Raw genomic sequence first — 10,833 nt, 5'->3', positions numbered from 1 at the left:
ATACAGGCTATTACAGGTGATTAGAGTGAAATACCACCATGCCAAGGACCATGCGTATTGCTTAGAAGTTAAAAATCATTATATATATAATCTTTTTTATTTCTCACACTGATTTTATTTATTTTTTAATCATTTTATTGGGGGCTCATACAACTCTTATCACAGTCCATACATATATCCATTGTCTCAAGTACATTTGTACATATGTTGTCATCATCGTTTTCAAAGCATTTTCTTTCTACTTGAGTCCTTGGTATCAGCTCCTCATTTTTTCCCCTCCCTCGCCCTCCATCCCTCCCTTATGAACCCTTGATAATTTACAAATTATTAGTTTTTCATGTCTTGAACTTTCCGATGTCTTCCCACCCTCGTTTCTGTTGCACATCCCCTTGGGAGAGGGTTTTGGGTAAGTCATTTTGATTGGTTATTCCTTTCTCCCCCCACCTTCACCTTACCCTCCTGGTATGGCTACTCTCAACATTGGTCCCAACGAGTTGATCTGTCCTATATTCCCTGTGTTTCAGGCTCTTCTCTGTGCCCATGTACATGCTCTGGTCTAGCCAGGTTTGTAAGTTAGAATTAGGGTCATGATAGTCGAGGGGAGGAAGCATTAAAGAACCAGAAGAAAACTATGTTTCATCGGTGCTACACCTTTACTGGCCCGTCTTCTCCTCAAACCCTTCTGGAAGGGGATATCCAAATACTTACAGATTAGCTTAGGTCCTCCAATCCGCACTCACATTATGATTTTTTTGCTCTGGTCTTTGATGCCCGATACTTGATCTCATCAACACCTCATGATCACACAGGCTGGTGTACTTCTTCCACGTAGGATTTGTTGCTTCTCAGCTAGATGGCCACTTGTTTATCTTCAAGCCTGTAAGACCCCAGATGCTATATCTTTTGCTAGCTGAGCACCATCAGCTTTCTTCACCACATTTGCTTATGTACCCGCTTTGTCTTCAGCGATCGTGTTGGGAAGGTGAGACTCTCAGGGTGCCGAAAAATCCATATATTTTTGAGTGAAGATGAGCTGTAAAGAGCATCACAATGGCAAGCCATTTATTACAGATTCATTCTAGACAAAGATTATTTATGTAAGAAGTTCAGAATTGAGGGAAAAGCCAGATCATACCTATACTAAACTATACCTATATTATCCCAATTAATTAATGTACAAACAGGATACAAAACAAAGCAGTTAGATTACATGTCATTTTATATCATTTTTAGACCTGAGATTGCATATTTTATTTTCCCATTTGGGTATGGCAACAGTGTGAGCTTAGACACTCTTGTTTTTGTATTTATTTATGCTTTCAAATGTTGTATGATTATTTTTTTACACTAAAAGTTTGTTACCACAAATAGGACATGTTTCTTCTTCCTTGTGAAAATTTTGTTTATTACTCAAAGCTCACGTGCACAGCCTCGAGAATATTATCAACCTCATATCAGTCCGTTGAAGTGAATTGCTTAGAATGGGGGTTTCTGGGTAAAGGTAAGCTCTCCTTATGCTCAAATGGGTGAACTGCACTGCTCTACAAGTATACTAGAGAAGGTGCAATAGAAATTCAGAGGAACCAGAGTGATCACAGGAGTGCTGGCTGTGGCTGTAATCCAAGTTGAGTGATGGCATGCTGTCTACTGAAAGTCCCCTGCAGTTCCAAACAGATATGGCACTCAGCTTTATTTCTCTCCTAAAATCTGTGCACTGATAAATAGAGGCTGCATGTGAGTGCTGGGTGAAAAGCCCAGGAAGCTCAGTAATTGACAGGGAGCCTCTACACGTCCCTGCTAACTTTATGCCATGCCTATACTTGAAGGCCATTCCTTATCGTTCCCATTCTTCTCTTCAGAGGATTGGCATGAATCATTCCCTGAGGAGAAGTAAACATGGCAAATATTCTTGAAGAAATGCAACTTTTGTTAAATAGCACCCCTCCCTTCAAGAGAAGATAATACAATAAGATGATGTAACATGATATACCTTCCAAAACAAAACCAAACTCGCTGCCATCAAATTGATTCCAACTCATAACAGGGCAGGGCAGAGTTTCTGCAGCTGCCACTCTGTAAGGGCATAGAACGGCCTCTTCTTTCTCCTGCGGAGTGCCTGGTGGTTTTGAACAATGGGTAATACTCTACACCATCAGGGAACCTTAATACATATTTGATTTTTAGAATTTAGGGTCTATCACCAATTGACTTTGCTTAAATTCTTTAGACTTCTAGTTTTGGTCACAATGTTACTCTCAAAGAGCTGGGAAAGAGGCTATTGGAAGATAGAGTTTCTCATCCTCATTACATGCAGATCCATTAGAAGCAAGTTCCTCAATAATTTCCTCTTCTTGGCCCCAAATGAAGTAAAATTGATTCTGATTGTCATCAGTTATTAATGAGTGCAGTGGTTCTCTGCATCTCTAGGCCATTTGGCAGATGGCACCGTCAATTTACTCTTTTGCCTGCCATTCTGGACATTTCTCAGAGTAGTTGATGTTGTAAAATCCGGTTATAAACGGTTTACACTTCGGGCATTCTTTGAAATTTGACATGCTCGGTGGTACTGTTCTTCCTGTGCCCATGCAGAAAAGAAATAACCAAGTTATATTGTCCAAGTTCATTATTTCGCCTCTCTTTCTAGGTGATCACAGTAAGAAAACATATATGTATTCATGGAGCCGGTGAGAAAATACATTGGTTAAGATAAATGGCCTTGTAGGAAGGAATGAGGCACCCAGTGGCCTACTATCAAAAGGAAGATCTAATTTGAAATCTGAGACATGTTCTAGGAGCTGTCTTCAACCAAAGTTTGTAAGTTTCTAAGTTTTCCTTGTTGTTGTTTGTTTGTTTTGTTTTTCTTAAAGGGATGGGAGTTCCAAGTGAAGATAAATGGTTATGATATTTGTAGAACTAAGTGAGTCGTTAGAAGTATGATATGGGATAACACACCGGAAGGGGATATGTATTGTATATTACATGACCTACGGCCTAGATTCTGGTATAGGTTTTCTTATTTTTCTTAAATGAACTCATTTTTTTAGAGAAAAAAGACCAGATGAGGTGGGTGAACACTGTAATGAACCAAACATGTGTATTTTAATAACACCTGACAAGAAGTACCCTGAATATAAAGACCTCGGATAAATCCAAGGTCTTTATTATAAACCTTCCCCCACTTCTCACATTTTTTAAATGGAAACTAAAGCTTATGAAATACCGACAAATTCAAGAATATAACCTGAGATCCGCTTGTCTGAAGCTGCACTTCTAGTTAATAGACGTGGAAAGGGGGCCCAAATGATTAGTTCACTGGAAGAGAAGCACCTTTTTGTTTGGATGCTTTAACAAATATATCTTCACTATATAGAGTTCCATAAGAGGAAGGTCCAAAAATGGAATTTTTTTCTTTTAAATCTTATCACTGGAGAGCATGGCAAATATTGGAAGCCAAGACAGTTTTCTTTATCTTCAGAGTCCTTTCATAACTCTGCCTGTAGCTAGTTTTCCAAAAGTAGTTGAATTAAATTTCAAGTCATAGCTTTTTAGAAGGTCTGATTTCTGACCCACCATTTAACACAAGAGTTCCTTTTGAGTAGGTCCACAGTATCTGGAAGAATCCAAAATATCAAACTTTCTCTTTGAGAGGATACCTTTATTTATTTCTATTGAAACAGAAACCCTCAATATATTTCATTTATCTTAGGAATGATCCCAAACATGCAGATGAAAGTGCTCTACAAAAAATTATGGGACAAGATGGTTATACTAAATTAGGAGTTACAACCCTTAGGTATATGACTATGTACAAACAAGTATTCAGAAACTTTCCCCTTTCTTTGTGGGAAGGTTGAGAGCTTAGTATTGAGTGAATCACTCTTTGCATAGAGATGTACTTTTTAGAAGAGTGTTGATCATATCAAAATAAAGGTTCTGAACAGAAAGGTAGTGTTCTTCATTAGTTTTACCATCTCAGTTTTCATTATCAAGTGTCATCTTCTACTGAGTTAACCTTGTTTTGACTCACAGAGACTCTATAAGACAGAGCAGTACTGTCTCTGTGGGTTTTTGAGACTTAAACTCTTTATGAGAGTAGAAAGCAAAGTCTCTCGCCATCGGAGTGGCTGGTGGGTTTGAACTGCCGTTCTGTAGGGTTGATACGAGTGGGCATAGACTCAATCGCAGTGATTTGGGTTTGGTTAGGCTTGTTTGATTCAATTCCATCAAGGCCTTACTTGGATACATGGTGTCAATTCCACACTGGCTGGAATAACTGGCTAAACATCTTACAATGTTCAAGGAACATGTCTCTTGAAAGGAAAAATAGAAATGAAATACCCAGGACCTTAACAGTCAAGTGATTGAGAGAAGATATTAGGAAGTTCATGTGAATTATGAACGTGGAAACCTGCCTCTGCCTTCCATTACATGGTAAGCCATCTCTGAACTCACTAATGCAGCATCCCGGCCAGCTGTCTGCGTGGAGAGAGGCACGTGCAGGTACTTGGGGAAATGATCATTAAGACTTTAGCTATAGTGCTTTGGAAATGAGACTACTTAGTGGTGGAATGGTTAACTTCTCAGCTGCTGAGGCCAACAGTTCAAACCTAGAAGTACCATGCAAGAAAATACCTGGAGATCTTCTCTTATAAAGACAACACATAGGAAACCCTATGGGGGCAGTTCTACTGTTATACAGGCTTCATATGAGTGGTATTGATTTAACAACACACAACAAAAACATCACCCGTGAAATAATGTAGCCTGTATAGTCATTGCTCTCTTATGAGCTTTCTTTCCATTCTTTCCGCATCTTGGAAGAACTCTGCAGTATTGTTGATAAGGTTTGGGGAACCAGATGTATATTTTTTGTGGGCCTTCTAATATTTGTTTTTAATGGCATTTTATTTTATTATTACAAAAGTACTACTCCGGGGTTGTTAAAAAGTCCTAAAAGAGAAAAAAATCAAAATCAGTCAGGTTTACAGTTTTGTAGTGTTAATGTCTTTTAAAATGAATAATTTGAATATTACTATTAGCACTTGGAGTACAACACAAATAACTGGACACAAATAAACAAGGGGTTTCAAAAAGTTCATGGAGAAATAAAATGTTCCCATTAACTTCTTGAAGCCTCCTTAAATATGTAGGTTTTGTCTTCCATTTAAAATTTAATAAGATATACATCGTATGGTAATATTATGTATGTTATAACAGGAGCACTTCTTCTGACTAATCAAATTCATTAAAAGGACACTTTTTAATGGCTAGGAACCCTGATGGTACAGTGGGTACATGCTTGATTGATAATCTGCAGGTCAGTGGTTGAACATACCTCCAGATCTGCTGGAAAAGATGTGGCAGTGTACTTCTATAGAGATTGACAGCCTTAGAAACTCCATGGGGCAATTCTATTCTGTCCTAGAAGGTCACTAGAAGTAAGACTTGCCTGAGCAGCAGTGAGTTTGGTTTGGCACACGAGGTTGCTTTATACAGGCATGCTGCTCTTGTTGGAAGCTGCTGAGTCAGTTCCCACTCAGAGAGACTTTATGTGCAACAGAACTAACCACCAACCAGTCCTGCATCATTCAGACAGCCATTGCTATGTTTGAGGGTTTTATGGCAGCCACTGTATCATTACATCTCAGCAAGAGTCTTCCTCTTTACGAGGTTGACCCTCCACTTCACTAAGTAGGATACCCATCTCCAGGCGTTGGGCCTGATACCATGTCCACAGTACATGAGCCATTATTTCCCTTTCCTCACTTCTAAAGAGCATTTGGTAGTATTTCTTCCAGGTAGACTTGTATTTTCTTCTGGCAGTTCATGGTATATTCAGTATTATTCATGAATACCATAATTCAAATATATCAATTTGAAATTCAGTCTTTCTTGTTCATTGTTTAGCTTTCGCATGCATATGGAATAATTGAAAATGCCATGAATTTGGTCGGGCACCCATTAGTCCCCAAACATCTTTGCCTAAATTGTATACGGTTATCAGATGTTTTATTTAGTCCTGGTGACATTGAAAGGTAGGGAAATTGGCTCTTGTTGGATTCAAACAGGGAGGTTCCAGAGTGTGCGAAAATGGTAAATAAGTCCCATCACATTCAACAACAATTAATTAACCACCTATTGTGTTCAAGGCTATTAGTTGACTCAATGGCCAAAAGGATAAGTTAATATATTTCTTGTCTTCAAGAGAGAAGCCACAAGTAATAATAGCATTTACCTTATTTTGCATCCAATACTTGTCTGTCAGTTTGTTGCATTGTGGTGACCTGCATACTGCTGTGAAGCTAGACTCAATGTCACCAATATTTTAGATACCAGCAGGATCACCCAAGGTGGACAGACTTAAGCAGAGCTTCTAGACTAAGAACAGATTACAAAAGGAATAGTTCATCTACTTCTGAATAATTGGCCACTGCAAACCTTGTGAATAGCAGCAGAACACTGTAAGAGACTGAAAACCTCACGAACAATGTCTGAACACCTGTCACAATGGTGCCAGAAGATGATACCCCCAGGTTGGAAGGCACTCAAAATATGTCTGAGGACGAGCTTCCTTCTCAAAATAAAGTCCAGCATAATGGCACGGATGGCATAGTCCCTTTGGAAACTTCCTTTGCTGATGATGCAGGACTCAAAATGAGAAGAAACTGCTGTAAACATCATTAGTAACCAGAATATAGATTGTCAAGAGTGTGGATCTAGGAAAATTGGAAGTCACCAGAAATGGAATGGAACACATAAAGATTGTTACCCTAGGCATTAGTGAGCTGAAATGAACTGGTATTGACCATTTTAAATCAGGTGATGATATGGTTTCCTATGCTGGGAATAGCAAATTCAAGAAGAATAAAATCACCTTCATCATCACAAAAAACATGTCTTGGAGTAACTTGCTGTCTGTGATGGTATAAAATATATTCACATACAAGGATATACAGATAATATAACTATTATTTGATTTTATATACCAAACACTAAATCTAGTAATGATGTAATTGAAGAATGCCACCAACGTTTTCAGTCTGAAAGTAACCAAACATGCAATCAAGATGCATTCATAACTATTGACAATTGGATGACAAAAGTGGTAAACAAAGAAGAAAGAACAGTAGTGGAAAAATAGGGCCTTGGTGATAGAAAGAGATCATGGAGATGCTCAATACCTTCAACTAAAGCAAGGCCAGGGGCTGCCTGACACACACGATCAATTGCTCATCTGTAAGTTGAAGTTGAAGTAAACTAAAAAAAATCCATGAGAGCTAAAACATGACCTTGAATATAACCCTGCTGAATTTGTAGAACGTCTTAAGAATAGATTTGACACATTGAATTCTAATGACAGAAGACCTGATGAGCTGTTAGGATGACATCATGAACATCATAGATGAGGAAATCAAAGGTTAATTAAAAAGACAGGAAAGGAAGAAAGAGTTGAGATAGATGTCAGAAGAGATTCTGAAACATGCTCTTGATCATAGATTAACTAAAGAAATGCAAGAAATGATTAAATTAAAGAACTGAACAGAAAATGTCAAACAGTAGTTTGTGAGTAGACAAAATATTATAATGAAATGTGCAAAGGTCTGGAGTTAGAAAACAAAACAGGAAGAGAAAGTTCTGTATATATCACACTGATAGAACTGAAGGAAATATTTATGCCTCAAAATGTAATACTGAACTCTCTGATAAACAAAACATTGAAATATGAAGGAAGCATATGAAACATGCTTCCAATCACTGTACCAAAAAGAACTAGTTAACATTCAATCATTTCAAGAAATAGCATACAATCAAGAATCAATGATACTGAAAGAAAAAAATCCAAGCTGCATTAAAGGTATTAGAGAAAATCAAGGCTCTAGGAACTGACAGAATACTAAGAGAGACGTTTCAACAAGCTGATGAAGCACCAGAAGCAGTCAGTCACCTTTGACAAGATATTTGGAAGATAGCTACTTAACCTACTGGGAGATATTTATGTTTGTACTAATTCCAAAGAAAGTGATTCAAAATGCGGTAGAAATTATCAAACATTTTAATTAATTTCACATGAAAATAAAATTCTGATGACAATCATTCAACAATGATTGCAGAAACACATTGATAGGGAGCTTACAGAAATTCAAGCCATGCTCAGAAGAGGAAATGTAACAAGGGATATCATTGCTGATGTCAGATAGGTCTCTGCTCAAAGCAGAGAATACCAGAAAGATGTTTACTTGTGTTTGATTGCCTATGCAGACATGTGGATAATAAACAAAAAAACTATGGATAGCATTGAGAAGAATGGTGTGTTAGTCCACGTTGACTAGAGAAACAAATCCAATGACACTCGTATGTGTGTAAGAGAGAGCTTTATATCTAAGAGAAATTATATATTGAGAAAACATCCCAGCCCAGTCCAGACCATGTTCATAAGTCCGATATTAGCCCATATGTCCAATACTAGCTCATACATTCCTCTTTAGATTCACACATGCAATGATGCTGAATACAGGAAGATCACAGGCCAGTGGTGGATCCAGTGGTGGTGAAGCATCGCAGCCTTGGTGTGGGTCTCCACATGGCTCCTCTAGCTCCAGGGAATGCATGGGAATTATGGTGCTGGTGAAGAATATAGAAAATATCATGGACTGCCTGAAGAACAAATAAGTCAGTCTTGGAAGACATTCAATCAGAAAGTTCTTTGAAGGCAAGGATGGTAAGACTTTATTTTGGGAGGTGGAGAATATGGCATCTAGTTAAGACACTGGGCTGAAGCTCCTGCTGCCAGACCAGAAAATTGGGAGGTAAGGTGAAGAGATTGGTAGGTGGAGTCCTGAAATTAGAACTAGGGTACTAGGGTCTCTCCTGAACTCCGCTTTTTTTTTGTAATTTCCACTCACAAAGCAAACCAAGAATGTGCTAAATCACTCTAGGTTTGGTGCACTGGGCTTGCCAGCTACCTATACCCTCTCTCAGTGAGTAGTGAGTCCCCAGGCTGATGCCCTAAAGGGGACATAATCCCAGACACGAGGAGAACCCTACACCAGAGCTCTCTGTACTGTTGGCTGCCTTGAGCTCATAGCCTGGGGAGTGGGGGTGATGGGTAGCCATACTTTTGAGTAGAAGAAAAAGCAGGAATTTACCTGAGGCAGGTCACGGTGTGGGAGAAAATAAGCGGCTAGTCATAGTCTGAGGGTGAATTCAGTTCCAGTTAGCTGAGCACCTCATAAACCCAGTATAAAAAAGAGAGAATATACTTTCTTCATGAAAACTGCAAATCCCAGGCTCATTATTCAACTCCAAGGAACCAAGGAGTCCCTTAACCTATATCAGCATAAGAAGGGAGCCCATGCTAAGGAATGCCAGAATTTAGCTAAGTGCCTGGAGGCTTTCAACATAGCAAAGACCCTCTGGAGCTAGTCTAAGTTTCTAACTGAGCACAGATCTAGAGCCCAGAGCCAGGGAGCCAATTTAATTTATTCTATTCTACCTGGCCTGGAGGGGAAGGGGCAGATAATAATAATAATAATAATAATAATAATAATAATAATAATAATAATCCTCTGAGTCACTAGGGCATCAGCAGTCTAGATAGGTCAATAAGCCCAGCTTCCCTTTCGCTGATTCTAAACACAGCTGTGGAGGTCCAGCCTGTCCTGGGGCCCTACCCGGGGTTAAGAGAACACTCCGCCATCCTCCCCACTCTGTGCTGTCATGCTACATACAGCACAAAGCAAGTATACCAGTGAACTCCAGAGCTCAATACCACTGTGGGAACTGATGCCTGGCTGCTGTTGTGATCTTGCCTTTGAGGGTAATCCCACCCAGCATCTGTGGGACCCTCCATCAAATGGTCACACAACCCCGCTACCTTGAAGCAGAGTTGGAACTCTTCCAGCCCCATGGTCAGACAATCAAGCCTCAGTTATATGCTTACTTACTACTCTATTTCTTCTTTCTTTATTCCCTTGCCCTTCTATCTCCCCCACCACAGTCAGTCTCGATGGGCTCAGGTTTGTTTTCTTTTGTTTCTCTTTAATTCTTTTTATCTCTTTTTCCCCTATCTCCCTTTATTTCCTGTCATACACTGCAGCTGGCTTCCAGGCCACTACCTTCCACCTAGGACAATTCAACCCAAATAGCAGGGGAAACTCCAGCCTGCCCTTTGTGGGAGTGCTGCACACCACACAAGGCAACTGTGACAGCCCTCTACAGCACTCCACGCTGGTGAGGAAACCTCTGTTGGACCTGTAAGGTGATCTTTGCCAACTAGGGCAATTCTGCCCAGCACCACTGGGTCCCTGCATTATAAGGGCACAACACTACTGGGTCCCTGCATTAAAAGGGCACTCCAATTTTGTGGAAGGATGTAAGCCCCTCTGGGCCCACATTCAGGCAATCAGGAATGACCTCTTTATTCTTAATTTTTTTCCTTCTCTCTTTCTTATCACAGCCAATCTTAGTGAGCACAATTGTATTTTTCCCTTTCTTTCTCTCTTTACTTCTCTCTCTTTGTTCTCTTCTCCTCTCTTTCTGCTTTTCTGTTTCTCTACTCTCCCTTTATTTCCTTCCACATGTCACTGCTGGTTTCTAGATCCCTACCCTCTGCCTAAGGCAGCCCTGTCCACCCAGTGGGGAGAGATACAATCTGCCCCTTGTGACAATACTGCACATGGCATGAGGCAGTGCTACACACCGGATGGCATGAGGCTCAGAGAGCTCAATGTATTTTTTCTCCCCATCGCTCTTCTTTCTTCCTCTTTCTTTTAGTTCTTCTTTCACTTTTTGTTCTTTTCTCCTCTTCTTCTATCTCATCTCTCTTTCCTGCCA

This window comes from Echinops telfairi, unplaced genomic scaffold (assembly GCF_000313985.2).
Source record: "Echinops telfairi isolate 266 unplaced genomic scaffold, ASM31398v2 ScPeMD7_7465;HRSCAF=8503, whole genome shotgun sequence".
NCBI classification, from domain to species: domain Eukaryota; kingdom Metazoa; phylum Chordata; class Mammalia; order Afrosoricida; family Tenrecidae; genus Echinops; species Echinops telfairi.
Note: the sequence above shows the minus strand (reverse complement) of the source record.